Consider the following 13,338-nt stretch of genomic DNA (forward strand, 5'->3'; position numbering starts at 1 on the left):
TTTTGAAAGAACAGTTTTGTAGTGGAATCTGCATCCTCAGGCTATTTGGAATAGCAGTCACACAGAGTAGTAAGATATCCATGTTAGCCACAACTAGGATCCAAATTAAGTTAGTCTGTTGTCCTTTTACATTGTTCATTTCAACTGCACATAGCTCAGCTCAGTGAAAACCTGGGAATCTTATTAAACACAGTACACTTAGAACTTCTGAGTTTGGTTTCTGGTTACAACAGACAAATCTCAGCCGGGACTCAGGCCTGCGTGTTGCTGTGTTAATAAGAGGAACTTTCAAGTAGTGTTTTTTTTTTTTTAAAAAAAACCTTCATGTAGAGATACTACATGAAGTTTCTCAATCTAAAAGAGCAACTTTGTGATATGTTGGAACGGGAAGATTTTTCATCATGCATGTGCAGCCAACAAATCTGTAGCAACTGTGTGATGCTATCATGTCAATGTGGAGCAAAGTCTCAGAGTAATGTTTCCAACACCTTGTTGAATCTATGCCACCATCAATTAAGGCAGTTCTGAATGTAAATCAAATGAAATTAAATCAAACTTTATTTATAAAGCACTTTTCATGCTGGGGCAACACAAAGTGCTTTACATGAAAAATCAATTTATGCATATTAAAAACAAAACGAGCCTTTGCACACATCAAAAGAGACTACATAATTTTTTTTTTTTTTTAAAAGTCAGTCTTTCATACATTTGCTTGCGCAAACATGCATATATACATATATCACTTTATATTTTGTGTTTTGCAGCATGCCAGTTGCAGATTATTTCAGCTTGTTTTTGCACTTCTCTTTGTTTTTCTTTCTGTCCAGCACACCCTGGATAAACACATTTTGCACTAGTAAGCCTGACACAGCCCCGTTTCACTGGTCTTCCATGTCCTCCTTCTGAGGACAAACACACACACACACACACACACAAATTCAGCTTGTTATAACAGGATTTTTAATTGGCCTCATTTCTAATGCATGCAGCAGACTGGTTTTAAAGGTCCTGGCAGTTCCACATGGTAATATGGCTTACAGCAGTCTCAGAGGTCTGGGTTTCCTTCTCCACTGACTGCTGCTAGTGAACCCACACTTTTGCGGCATTAAACACTCAGTTGACAGTCTCATGATACTTGCTGCCTGTTTGTCTTGTACAATGGGTGAGTGCCACACCGCAACCGCCGCTCAGAACTTTCTCCTCTTTTTACCAGCCATGCCTTTTTCCAGCGTTAGCTTCCAGTTGAGTTCAGTGCAGCAGAAAATAACCACAAAAACTTCCCTTTGCCACACTGTTGAGCCCCTTCCTCACAGAATGTCCTTGTCAGCTTAACAGATGTCCCTGGTTGTCACGTCCCTGAATAAAAGCCAACGTTTATACCCTTTATTTTTAGTAAGTGACTACCAATGCAAACTTATATCATGGACTTGACAGTATTTATTCTGTATTAGATAAATGCAGCTAAATCTACTGATGTGTTGTACACAAATCTTTCACCACTGTGATTATCTTATTCTTAACACCTTCTACTGAATCTTGTCTGATGCTGACAAATTTACAAACTTAGCTCTTCTAATTTAATGCTATCAGTAAGATTTAAATTTCTTAAACAAAGACTGGTGCAGACTAACACAGCCTGATTTACAGTATGTGTGCAGTATGTGTGTACTTAGTTATCAAGAGGGGCCTTATATCCATAACACAGCAGCCTGACCATCACTCTGCTTGCTATGATGTCGGACAGGACAAGTTAAGGGTTCTTAGTCTTGGTAGGCTGCAGGGCAATGAATGTGCAAATCAGAATCACAGAGTTTTAAGGTCGGAAACTTAAGTAGTATTGTTTTAAAATAATATTGTGTTGGCTATTTAGACTTTTTGCTGTAATTTGGTCTCTGAAAACATTTGTTGATAAATGCTCTATCCTACATGAAAAAAAAAAAAAAAAAAACAGACAGGGAACCAACAACTGCGCCAACACAACCAAGAGCAGCCCACAGCTCTAACTGTTTGACATGTTTCTGAGACTGCCCCCAAGGGGCTACAAAATGCCACAACATGTAGGCTTGCATCTGCAGAAGGAAGAGTTCGCAGAAGTGCCAAAAAATGGCTAAATCATTTAGGATAATCAAAATGAGTGGTTCCTTTAAATGAACAAATTGTAACCTGATTAACTTTTAGAGGAAGTCTATCAAGTATGCTCACTTTAACCCCTTAAAATCCTGTCATTTTAACCAAAAACATGTCTTTATATGTAAAAAACTTGTGGACAACCTGTTTTGCTTGAATACTTTTACTGGTCCTTTGCTGATGAAACAGGACTGTTTTTGTTGCAGTATCATCTGGTACTGGATCATAATATAATTTCAAAGATGAGATGCATATAATTTTGCTTTGCGACTGGTCTGAAATAGGTGTCTACTGAATCTACAGTCAGTACTTGGACAGGAGACAAAATAACTGAGTGTATGTCTGAATTGTTATGTCCCACCCACAGAATGTCTGGTACCAGCAGGTTAACCATTTCTTTTTTTTTTTCTTGTTTTTTTTTTATCTTGTACCGTTAAACATATTCTTTCTTTGGCAGAGTGAATATAGTTGCCATACTTAATCCCAATTAAACCTTCTTTTTACACTTGCATTTAAGTTGAAAAAACTAAAACAAGCAGTTCATTTACATTTAAATAAAATCACTTCAATTTCACACGTTGTTCTAATTATTTGCCCAAATGCTACGTAAAGAAAAACAGGGACAATATTCTAGTCAAATGCATCTTAAATTTCTATACCCTACTTGTTCTGACTGAATTTTCATGGTCATGATTGTACATTTCTGAGTGTATTCTCTAGATCACTGTTGTTTTACCATTGATGTTAAACTCTAGACAGAGGTGGAAGGTCTGAATAGCCTCCTTTGTCTCGCAGCCTCAGACCTTGACCAGCATCATGTTTCTAATGACATCTACTGAAAGCCAGTGTGTGTCTGACGTAACAAGTGAAATTAAATGTCTAGCCAAGGCAGATGTTGGACAGACGATGTGTGAGGGAGGTGTGAGAGAAGAGGGAGAAATGGGTGATTTAGCTTTTGCCTGGAAGTAAAAGGTTAAACAGGACAGGCAAGAAAATAAAGTGGTAGATGCATGCTTGTGCACAGGTTTGTCTAGCAATTCATCATTTGCAAGTAGACACATTTGTCTGCTGGCTGGAGGGCTAAGGGAGAGGAGAGTCATATCTGCTCTGCCTTTTTAACATCCATTAATCCATTTTCTATACCCCGCTGACCACAGACACTGCACAGTCCAATTCAGAAAGCATAGATGAAAAAGTAAAAGAAGTAAAGAACTGATAGTGGTTGAAGGGCATTGGCTCAAGTCTTCCCAGAAAACATTGAATGGATGGTCTTTTTTAGGTGTGGTACTGCCAGTTTGGCATAATTTTATGTTCCCTTTCAGCTGCAGCTTGGTCAAGTTTCTGCACCATAACCTGTGTTTGGATGAGTTTGGTCATTATCAGAGTTGGATAAATATTCGCAAACTATTTGGAGAACTATGATAAAAATCAGTGTCCAATCTCCTTCAAATGAATGAATCTCCATCCTTTATAAAGAGGTGAATGTTTTGTCATCAGCACCTGGGTTGGGTTACGTCACCCTGGCAACCAACCAGGTCACAGTAAAAGACTGTGACCTGTAAAAGACAGTAACTTGTTTTGTTCAGTGTAAGACATGCTTGGTTCCAGTACCAATTTCTAAATGGTAAATGGTCCATATTTATATAACGGTTTACTGTACCTATGATGATACCCAAAGCGCTTTACAATATACATCACATTCACCCATACGTTCACGGCGGAAGCTGCCATGCAAGGCGCTCGACCACGACCCATCAGGAGCAATTTGGGGTTCGGTGTCATGCTCAGGGACACCTCGACATGAGCTCGACAGGCCGAGGATTGAACTCGCAACCCTCAGACTACAAGACGGCCACTCTACCCACCAAGCCACGCTGCTCCCTTTAAGACATTATGTCAAAGGATGCCCTGTCATCTCATGTATCGATTTGAATCTCTGTTTAGTTCTTTGGATGAGGTGTAACTGGAATGATCAACGTTGAGGCATCCTGATCTCGGCTGTTTTACATAATTGCAACAATTTGTGGTTATTTATTTTTTAATATGCCATAGGTAATATAAATAAAACTTACATTCCTTACACAAACTAATTACTGCAACTCATCAGTATCACAAGTTGTTTTTTTTCCTGAAAATATTTTAGTTTCTAAAAATTTCCAAATGGGTATTATCATAAAAATGTTTTAATTACTTTAAAGTACTCATAGTGCATAGTTTGCAACCCTGTGTTGTAAGAAGGTGCAAGAATCAGACTGAGACTTGGCATTATCAAATCCTAAATCTTACACGACTTGGATCAGTATCTCAGACATAAATTCCTGTGCAGGTAGTCTCTAATTATTTCCCATCACTCTCCTAATTTTACATAATCTGTGGGATCTGACTGTGACACAGTTAACCCTCCTCCAAAAACCTGTCAAGTCTTCAAAATGAAACAGACTTAATCAAATTATGCAACAACTCACAAAGAAATGATAAAATAGTTGTGTCAGAAAAATCGTGCTATTTTACTGCCTGTCCGATGAAGTCAGATATCAAAACAACATTAGGTCTACGTGTGGATGTGGGGAAATCATCCAGGAAGAATTAGACCAGACAGCATGAATCTATAAATTAATGGGCAGGTGTTAATTCTCCAAAAAGAAAGTGCTATGTTTTTTAAAGCCAAGTTTCTGAGTTCATGTCTGTGTGTGTGTGTGTGTGTGTGTGTGTGTGTGTGTGTGTGTGTGTGTGTGTGTGTGTGTGTGTGTGTGTGTGTGTGTGTGTGCGTGTGTGTGTAGGGTCAACACACCTTGAGCATATGTTGTGTATTAGGTGCTAAATTCTGGATCAAAGGGTCCGGGTTGCAATGGATCTGTCTGCAGTTTGTCACTATTTCCGTCCAGACAGCAGAGATTGTAAAGCTGAAGTTGAGGCCTGTCGAACCAAGGGAGTCTCCCAAAAGTAATGGCATGCTGGGAAATTCAGGAGACAGCCAGCTGTTTTCCATCTTTAATGTATGGACACGGTGGAAAGAGGGCAGATTGAGCTGTGGAAATACTAGATCAGACAGAGTGAAGGGTGTGAGGGCCAGGAAGGAAAAATTAGTCCCAGCAGGCATTTGGTATAAGGTAGCGAACAAAGGAAGTTCAATGTAAACAACAGACAGCAAAAAATTCCTAACTTTTACTTGTTAGCTTGAAACAAGAATCTGAACAGACAGTAAAAGGGAAAACGATTAAAAGTATAAAAAACAGAAGGCTTAAATTTCCCATCTAGGTCAAGCAGATATGTTTGGTACAGTTGCTGTAGTTGCAAGTATAAAGTGTTTCCCTCAATCAAAAAGTTGAAAGTTGCATCCACTAAAATACATTTTGATTTATAGTATCAGTTGAAAGAGTGCATTTCTGGATCTGTAATGAATTTGCACTTACAGTCTGGATGTAGTTACTGCTTAAATTCTCATCACTGTCTTTACTTGGATCCTCCCTGATTGCATCAGTATGCTTTAGATAGCCCCACTTTTTTTTTCTTCTTTTTTAGAAAGTTTGCAGATTTAAGACACTGGTTTCACTTTTCAGAACCTAACGTTGCAGCTACCCTTTATGTATACACACTTTAGTTATCTTTTCATTGAAACTGTTATTGTACTTCACCATTTTGTGTTCTGTAACTTGAAATCTACAGTATAAGTATGTAAGGAGTCATATCACCAATTGTGTAAAAAAGAGAGCCAACATGACAATGTAGACCAGTAGTCTATGTGAACACTTTGGGATGTTGTTTGGTTTGAGGTGAATTAGCAGAGACAGTATAATGAATGTAGACTTCACCATAGGGGGTCATTAACTAAAAAAAGTTCATTATGTTCGTCTCTCTAACACATATACTAACATAACATGACGTGATCACTGTGGTTACATTAGAGAGACATGCTACATAAAACTTCTTTACATTAATAATCTGGATCCACAAGTGGTAATATCTGTAATACGCTCATAAGGTTAAAAGAAAGGTAAACTGTTTGTTTGACATAATATTACTGGTATCAATGGCCTCTCTTCCTAGCAGTTCTGGCTTACTATTAGGTAATCTTTGTGTCTGACCACAATCTAACCCAATCCACTTTATTTATAAAGCACATTTTAAAAACAAAAACATGTCAATATCATATTAATTGTCAATATCAATTAATAAAATAAAAACAATAACCAAGTGTAGCTCTTATTAAAACAAAAAAAACAAGTGAAAAGATCAAATAAATGAAGTTAAAAGATGAAATAAATAAAAGGACACAGAGGACCACACATCTCAGGTGGTGTTAAAAGCCAGAGAATAAAAGTGGGACTTTAGACGAGACAGCGATTTGCATGGTTAGCTTCATGTTTGGGCTGCTGACAGCAGGGTTGGGGTTGGTCTGGGCCTGAACTGTGCCCTTCCTCATTACCAAAAAGTCAAATATCTCCCTTATCTTCTCATACAAAATAAGATACTACTAATAACCCTAAGTCATTATTTAGCTTACCTTAAAATCAACTAGCAGTCTTGCTAGCCTCCTGTTCAAATTAAGCTTGATCATGTAGCTCAAGGTTAGTCAGCACTAAATAATTTGGATACCACAGTACCATTTAAGAATCTATTATAGTTTATTTTCAGTATCAATGTTAAAATCTTGATTAACTAAGTTGATGTGTAGTTGCTAAATACTCTTACTAAAAACTAAATATGACATGGTTTTTCCCCATTATCTAAAAAACTAATCTAGTGCTAGCATAACTAGTTTAGAACTGCTACGTAGCTTCAGGCTAACACCAGGTTAAAAGCCTTACATAACATTTGTAATTGTATTTACGCAGGGACAAAATCTCTTCTAGAACTGTGCAGCCAAATTTAAATATATATAATTTGAAGGATGACTAATTTGGTAACTACTTTGAAATTTATTTAAAACTGGTGTAGCGATACTAGTTATCCATGTTGTCTGGAAAGATGTTTCTGTCCACCTCCTCCAGTGAGCTGTCAATCACCTGAGGTGGCATGTGGGGTGTCCAATTAGATTTCCACCTTGGCCACCACCACCCTACCTCCACCCCTGCTCTAGACTGTTAGTCGTGTTATTTTTGGGACACCCTTGTGCACTTAGAGATTTGGCTAATTTTTCAGGAGAGCAACCCACATATTCAACAAAGAAATCATCAACCAAATACACATTTCCTCACTTTTTTGATGTGGCAGTCTCAGAAGCCATGCTAATTGCTTTACATTAATCACTAAGATGTCAGATCAGTATATGTTAAATGGTCATTTAGAGTAGGGGTATAAAAGTTGAAAAGTTTGGATTTTTCTGGGCATCAAATGGATCATACTCTGTCAAGATTATCCAACAACTTTATTCTTGTGGAAAAATTTAATTTGGCCTTGGCTTTAGTCAAAATAAAGCATTCCTTCTAATCACATTTGGTGGTTTAGCTGGAAGGTTGTTAAGATTAATTCACATACACACTGTAATCCATCAGATGTTGGCTTTGTCACAGTGTCTATGGAGAGATTATATAACCAGTGTAAAAGAAGATGGATGTGGTTGGAAAAAACAAAGTCTGTCATTTCAGGAGATGTGTAATCTAATCTCATCACCTTTAAAAACCATTATGAGCAGAAAACAAAGTATGGGACCTCTAACTGCAGGCAAGATACATCTGATCTGTAGCAGGTTTGTTACATAAAGTAAACCTCATGTTGACAAAGTGGTTTTCTGTTAGATGCCAACAAGTTAAAACATGTCATTTTCAAATATGTCACTTCAAAGGAAAACCCACACTGCACACCCTCCTGGAATGCCGTGTGTAATTAAAAAGAGGTGTTCTGCAGGTCTTTAAATATCAGTACATGTTGTCCCATTTCTTGCATTTAACAAGTTAATTCTATGATTAGGAAAATTGATCAAAGTTAAAATAAAAAGCAAATGCCAAAACTTTTTTTCAGACTTCTTTTGAAGTGTGTCCAGATGGATTTGCTATATTCACTTTACGTTCTCATTCTATTTAGGCTTGCGACGGATGTCAGCTGCACTATATCTGCAACTTTCTGACAAGCTGTCAAATGCCCTACCACTGACCTGCTTTATAAGAATTTGACCTTTAACCTTCTGTGACAGGATCTAAAACCCCTGAACAGCACACCTGCCTGCGACCCCCAACACATACCTTAATTTAGGTGACACATACACGGTGCCATCAAAATCTCTGTCAACAGCTTCTTCTTTGCAGATGAACTTCCCTGAAATTGATCTGCCCCCAGGATGCTGAAGAATTTTAACTGTCTTGTAAAATTTTCATAGAGGGTTTTCCTTCAGAAAGTTGACACTCGCTAATAAACTTTCTGCACCATTTAATAGAGCCAGCTGGCAAAACCTCCTCTGTCATTTTCCTCATAGATTCATCTTTCAGGCAGAACACCACATTGTATAAGCTCAAACATTGGCTGCAATGTATTTTAACAAGACTTCAAGAAATAGGGTAAAAAACGCACATGCACGGTGTCATATAAACACATGCAGCATTAAAGATGCACTACGTAACTTTCCGACCTTAAAACACTCCGTTCCAATCTCATTTGATGCAACAGTAACATCTGTTGTGTGTATTTCTGCCGTCGCTGTCCAGCAGCGTCTTGAGGCTGCAAAACTGCACTAATAAACTTTTTCTTTCGGGATGCTACTTGTTATTGTAGCCAAGTTTCACTTTAAGCAAGCATGACACGCTAGCAAAATAATTTAAACACACCAGCCATTTTGAACGCATACTGATTGAGCAAAGAAGCACAAGAACATTATCTGAGAAAAAGGCAGAGAGCAAGAGATAAGGTAAGAGCCAAATAAGATCTCACAGTACAGGTAAGATGCAAGATGGATGCCAAATTAGTCATTGATAGGGGCCATCACTAAAAAACTTTGCAAAAGTTCTGTAGCGCATCTTTAATATACTTCACAGGATCAGAAATGCCTTAATGGTGAATCACCTTAAGCTACTCTGGAACCCATGCTAGCGTGCTAGCATCTTTACCTGCAAACAAACAATAATATTTTTATTAGCATAATAAGATATTAGCTTGCATGTTAGCATTTTAAGACACAACTTAAGCTGGATTTATACTTATGTGGTGTCTGCATATGGTAGGGCCAGTGAAATGTGCTCTCACCATCAAGCGTAGGGTTACAGCGTTGTGTTACAGTTCATCTTCCAGTCAGAGGATTCCAAAACATGTAATCACAAACTGATCAATTGCAAGGGAGTAATTCTGAACCACGGGTGTACGTCAGGTCTGGAAGAGGTGTGCGTCACGGCTCCACTGATCTACAAAGAGCCTACGGCGGTGACACCACAACCGACTTCAGCAGTAAGTATGAATTCAGCTTTAGGAGTTGGGTGTAGCAACATGCTAATTTGGTAGCAGTAAATCTATAGTTGGTTACACTGAACCACTGCAGAGGATGGCTATGCAATAAGATCATTTTCAAAAAAGTTTCCACTGAAATCCAAACACAAATTTTCAAAGCGAAAAATGCTTTTTAAAAAGTTACTACAGAGAATGAGCATGCATCTTACTTTACACTCATTGTGCTAATGTCTGAAGTATGTAGCTGGGTGATAATTAAGAAAAAAAAGGATGTGAGAAAAAAAACATACAGAGAAAAAAGGAGAAGAAACTGGTGAGTGCAAAATTATGATAGTCATAATTAGTAGATGTCCACCATCTGAATGTCTGTGGGATACAGAACATGTAATAGTGCTGTCAGCCATAATCATCAAACCCCTGAATGAGGTGTGTTCATCCCTCCAGTATTGGCAAATCTATGATGAGGACTACACGTGCTTACTCTCTTATTACATGTGTCTGCTTTCCGAGCATTAGGCCCCTGTGTTCAGACAATCTACAGCCAGCCTCTGATGGAAAACTGCAGTCTACTCACATCATTAGCTCATATTTTGGCCGAACCAAACCAAATATCTTTCACCGCAGCGACAATTGTATTAGCAGACCGCCAGCACCGCCACAATGCAAGGAATCCAGACATTACCCAATATCCTGAGAGAGTCTGAAGGGATGCATGCTGTACATTTAAAGACGTGCCAACACACAGCGTAGCTGCTCAACGGGTCTGTGGTTTATGGTCACAGGGGACATTTGTCAAGACAGACATGGATGACACATTTGAAAGTCAGGTCAATATTTGCTCACTAGAACGGGAAAAACAATGGACAGAAATTTCCAGTTGGACACATATAGCTTTTAACATTAAGTGAATTCCCTGGGCTTATTAGGCAGTGATTAAATGTAAGAATTTAAATGCCTTTGCCAACAGTGAGGGTAGTTTTCCAGTCATTGCTTCTTTACATTCTAGTCTATTTTTAGATATTAACCATTTAATTTTAGAAAGTCATAAAAAAGGACTTCAGTTTATGCGTACAGTTAAAGTCTCAGTGGAGAGTTGTGTTTCAAGCTGCACTATTCAATATTCTTAAATAAACAATGAAATTAAATACCTTAAAAGCCTTTTAGTATCTTTAAGCTGGATATTTTGATTTAAGGTGTGTAATTTCACTTTGTTCTGTTTCTCTACTCTCATCAAGGCTTTTTTTAGAAGCACCTGCCCACCAATAAACAGAGACAGCAAGAGGAGACTTCTAAAAAGATGTCTTTCCAAGGAAGTGAAAGATAGTGAAGTTTGGACAGCTAATCCAGATGATTTACCTCCAAGCCAAAGTCCAATCTGCAGACAAGTACCAGGTGCTTAACCTGTTCTTACATCCCTGTATTTACATGGATCCATTTATGTCCTGATGAAATACAGCGTGAGAATGAATGAGTGTCAGCTAGCTTAAGGGCGAGGTAGGTAGATTTGCTGCAACTTTTCTTCTAATGCATACAGTGTGTGTGGAACTGGAACAGCAGATGTCTACCATCCTTTCTAACGCCTGACCCAGCTGCCTTGACCCCCTCAAAGGCTGATTTATGAGTGCATTTGGATAGCTCTAGAAGGAAGGATTACGAGAATTCCACCAAAGCAGAGGTTAGTTACTAAGATTTGAGTGCAGTCATCTTACAAAACAGGTAAGGTTGCATTAGTCAAATGCAGATTTGTTTCCAAAATGTGGCCACCAGAGCAGAGAAAATAGCATGTAAATCTTACAAAGTACGAAGTTGGTAACATGAAAAGAGCAAACAATGATTGCACAACTTATTAGGTTTTTTGTTTACCATGAAAATAATTGACTATATTTTAGGATTGTTCTACAACTGGGTTAGTGATACAATAGGACTGTTTTCAGGAATCTCACTTGTCCCCTTCCATGCCCTCTTATCTTGTACTGATTTTCCAGTTTTCACAGCATGCCTGGAAAGTGTGAGTAAGCGTTTCCTGTGGAAAGCTATATTTTTGGTATATAATTTGGCTGGTGCAGACACTGTTCATGCAAACGGATGAGAAACAGAAGTGTGAAAATGGGGGGAAATAAAGAATGCTGCATCAACAGAGCAATGATAGGTCTACATTTAGCTGTCCTTCGAGTTTTAAAAAGAGGGGTTACAGGAGGAGACTGATGGTGGTCGGAGGGACAGGAGAGGCAGTGGCAGGTGAGGGTCTTTTCAGCTTGAGGACAAAGGTCAGTGTTCTGAGGAAGCAGCGCAAGGTCTGGACTATAAAATAGATATTTATGGTGCCTTTGGCCTGAAAGCGGTGTTAGCTTTCAACTTAGAGCTCAGAGGTGCATTAAGGCATGTGGGTGTGTATACACACTGGGATATAGTGAGGATTTAAGATAAACGTAAAGTCTCATGAGCAGAAAACAAATCACTCTAATGTGCAGAATTTGGATATTCTGACTGTGCAATGCTACAGTACAAACGTCTTTTGGATGTTGCTTACATCCCCCTGGTCGCTGAAGAAAAAAAAACAAAAAAAAAACATTTGCTGTTTCTGGGAAATTGCAGATAGCCACAAAAATAATTTCTTTTGAAAGAAAGTATCGGATACTTTGAATGAGTACATGGTTTACATGCGCTGCAACCATAGTCAATGTGCACTGTGATTCAGTGTAGATCAACAACTGATAGCAAAACTCAAATTCTGTCCTGTGGTGAATTATTGGTTTTGGTGTTTGGCTCAGAAAGAAATCATTAATTTAATTTATTTTCTATAGCATTTATTGCAAGTCAGAGCGGTGAGAGGCAGGGTGCACCCTGCACAGGTCACCAGTCTATTGCAGGGCCAACATAGACACAAACAACCACTCACGCTCACGGTCACTCCTAGGGAGAATTTAAGGTGACCAGTTAACCTAACATGCATGTCTTTGGATGGTGAGAGGAAGTCAGAGTACCCGGAGAGAACCCAAGCAAACTCCACACAGAAAAGCCCCTGTTTGAAGCCCTCCCCAGCCGAGACTTTAACCAGTGACCTTGCTATGAGATATTTTGATGGTAATTCCCCACTATGATGTCAAACAATTTGAAGCCTTATCATTATCATTTGACTCACATTAATTAGATTTTTTGGAGTCAGAAGTGAGTTGAGTCAATTTATTAAAGTAAATAAGTTCAGTGATGTGTTTTGGGGGGGTCATATGCAGTGGGTTTTATCAGTCTATATTTATAATAAAGATGTGTTTAATCTAAAAAGTAATTAAGAATGTGTTGTTTTTTTTAATCACACTGTGGACAGATATGTTTAGAATTTGGTTAAAATTAATAGAAATGGACTCAGATTCTATCCTGAAATCAGAATTCAGGTTATTTGTGTTCAAAATAAAGCTTTACAACAATTTACCGCTGCACAGTTGGTCTGTAAATATTTTAATTTCTGCTGTAAAGTTGGCCATATTTACATTTGGAGGCGTCTAGACACACAAAAAGCCAACAACAGCCTGCAGAACTAATGCAACACATTTATTGAATGCTCACTGGCTGATAGTTAACTCTGGCCAGGAAGACCCAACTATGACCAGAAACAATACATTTCATAACAAATGTGATCAAGTTCCAGAAATTTCGCCCTCCTAAGTACAAAAGCACAATCTGTATTGATATTCTCAGTTTATGGCAATCCGTACTTTGTCATTTTACAATGCGTACTTTAACCTCAAAGCTGATGAGCTCTTTCGTTGTCATAGCAAGAACCAACACTAGGAACACCTTCGGTTCCCTTATTTTGAGCACTTTTTCCCCAACATAGCA

This window comes from Melanotaenia boesemani, chromosome 23, assembly GCF_017639745.1.
Source record: "Melanotaenia boesemani isolate fMelBoe1 chromosome 23, fMelBoe1.pri, whole genome shotgun sequence".
In the NCBI taxonomy this organism is placed as follows: domain Eukaryota; kingdom Metazoa; phylum Chordata; class Actinopteri; order Atheriniformes; family Melanotaeniidae; genus Melanotaenia; species Melanotaenia boesemani.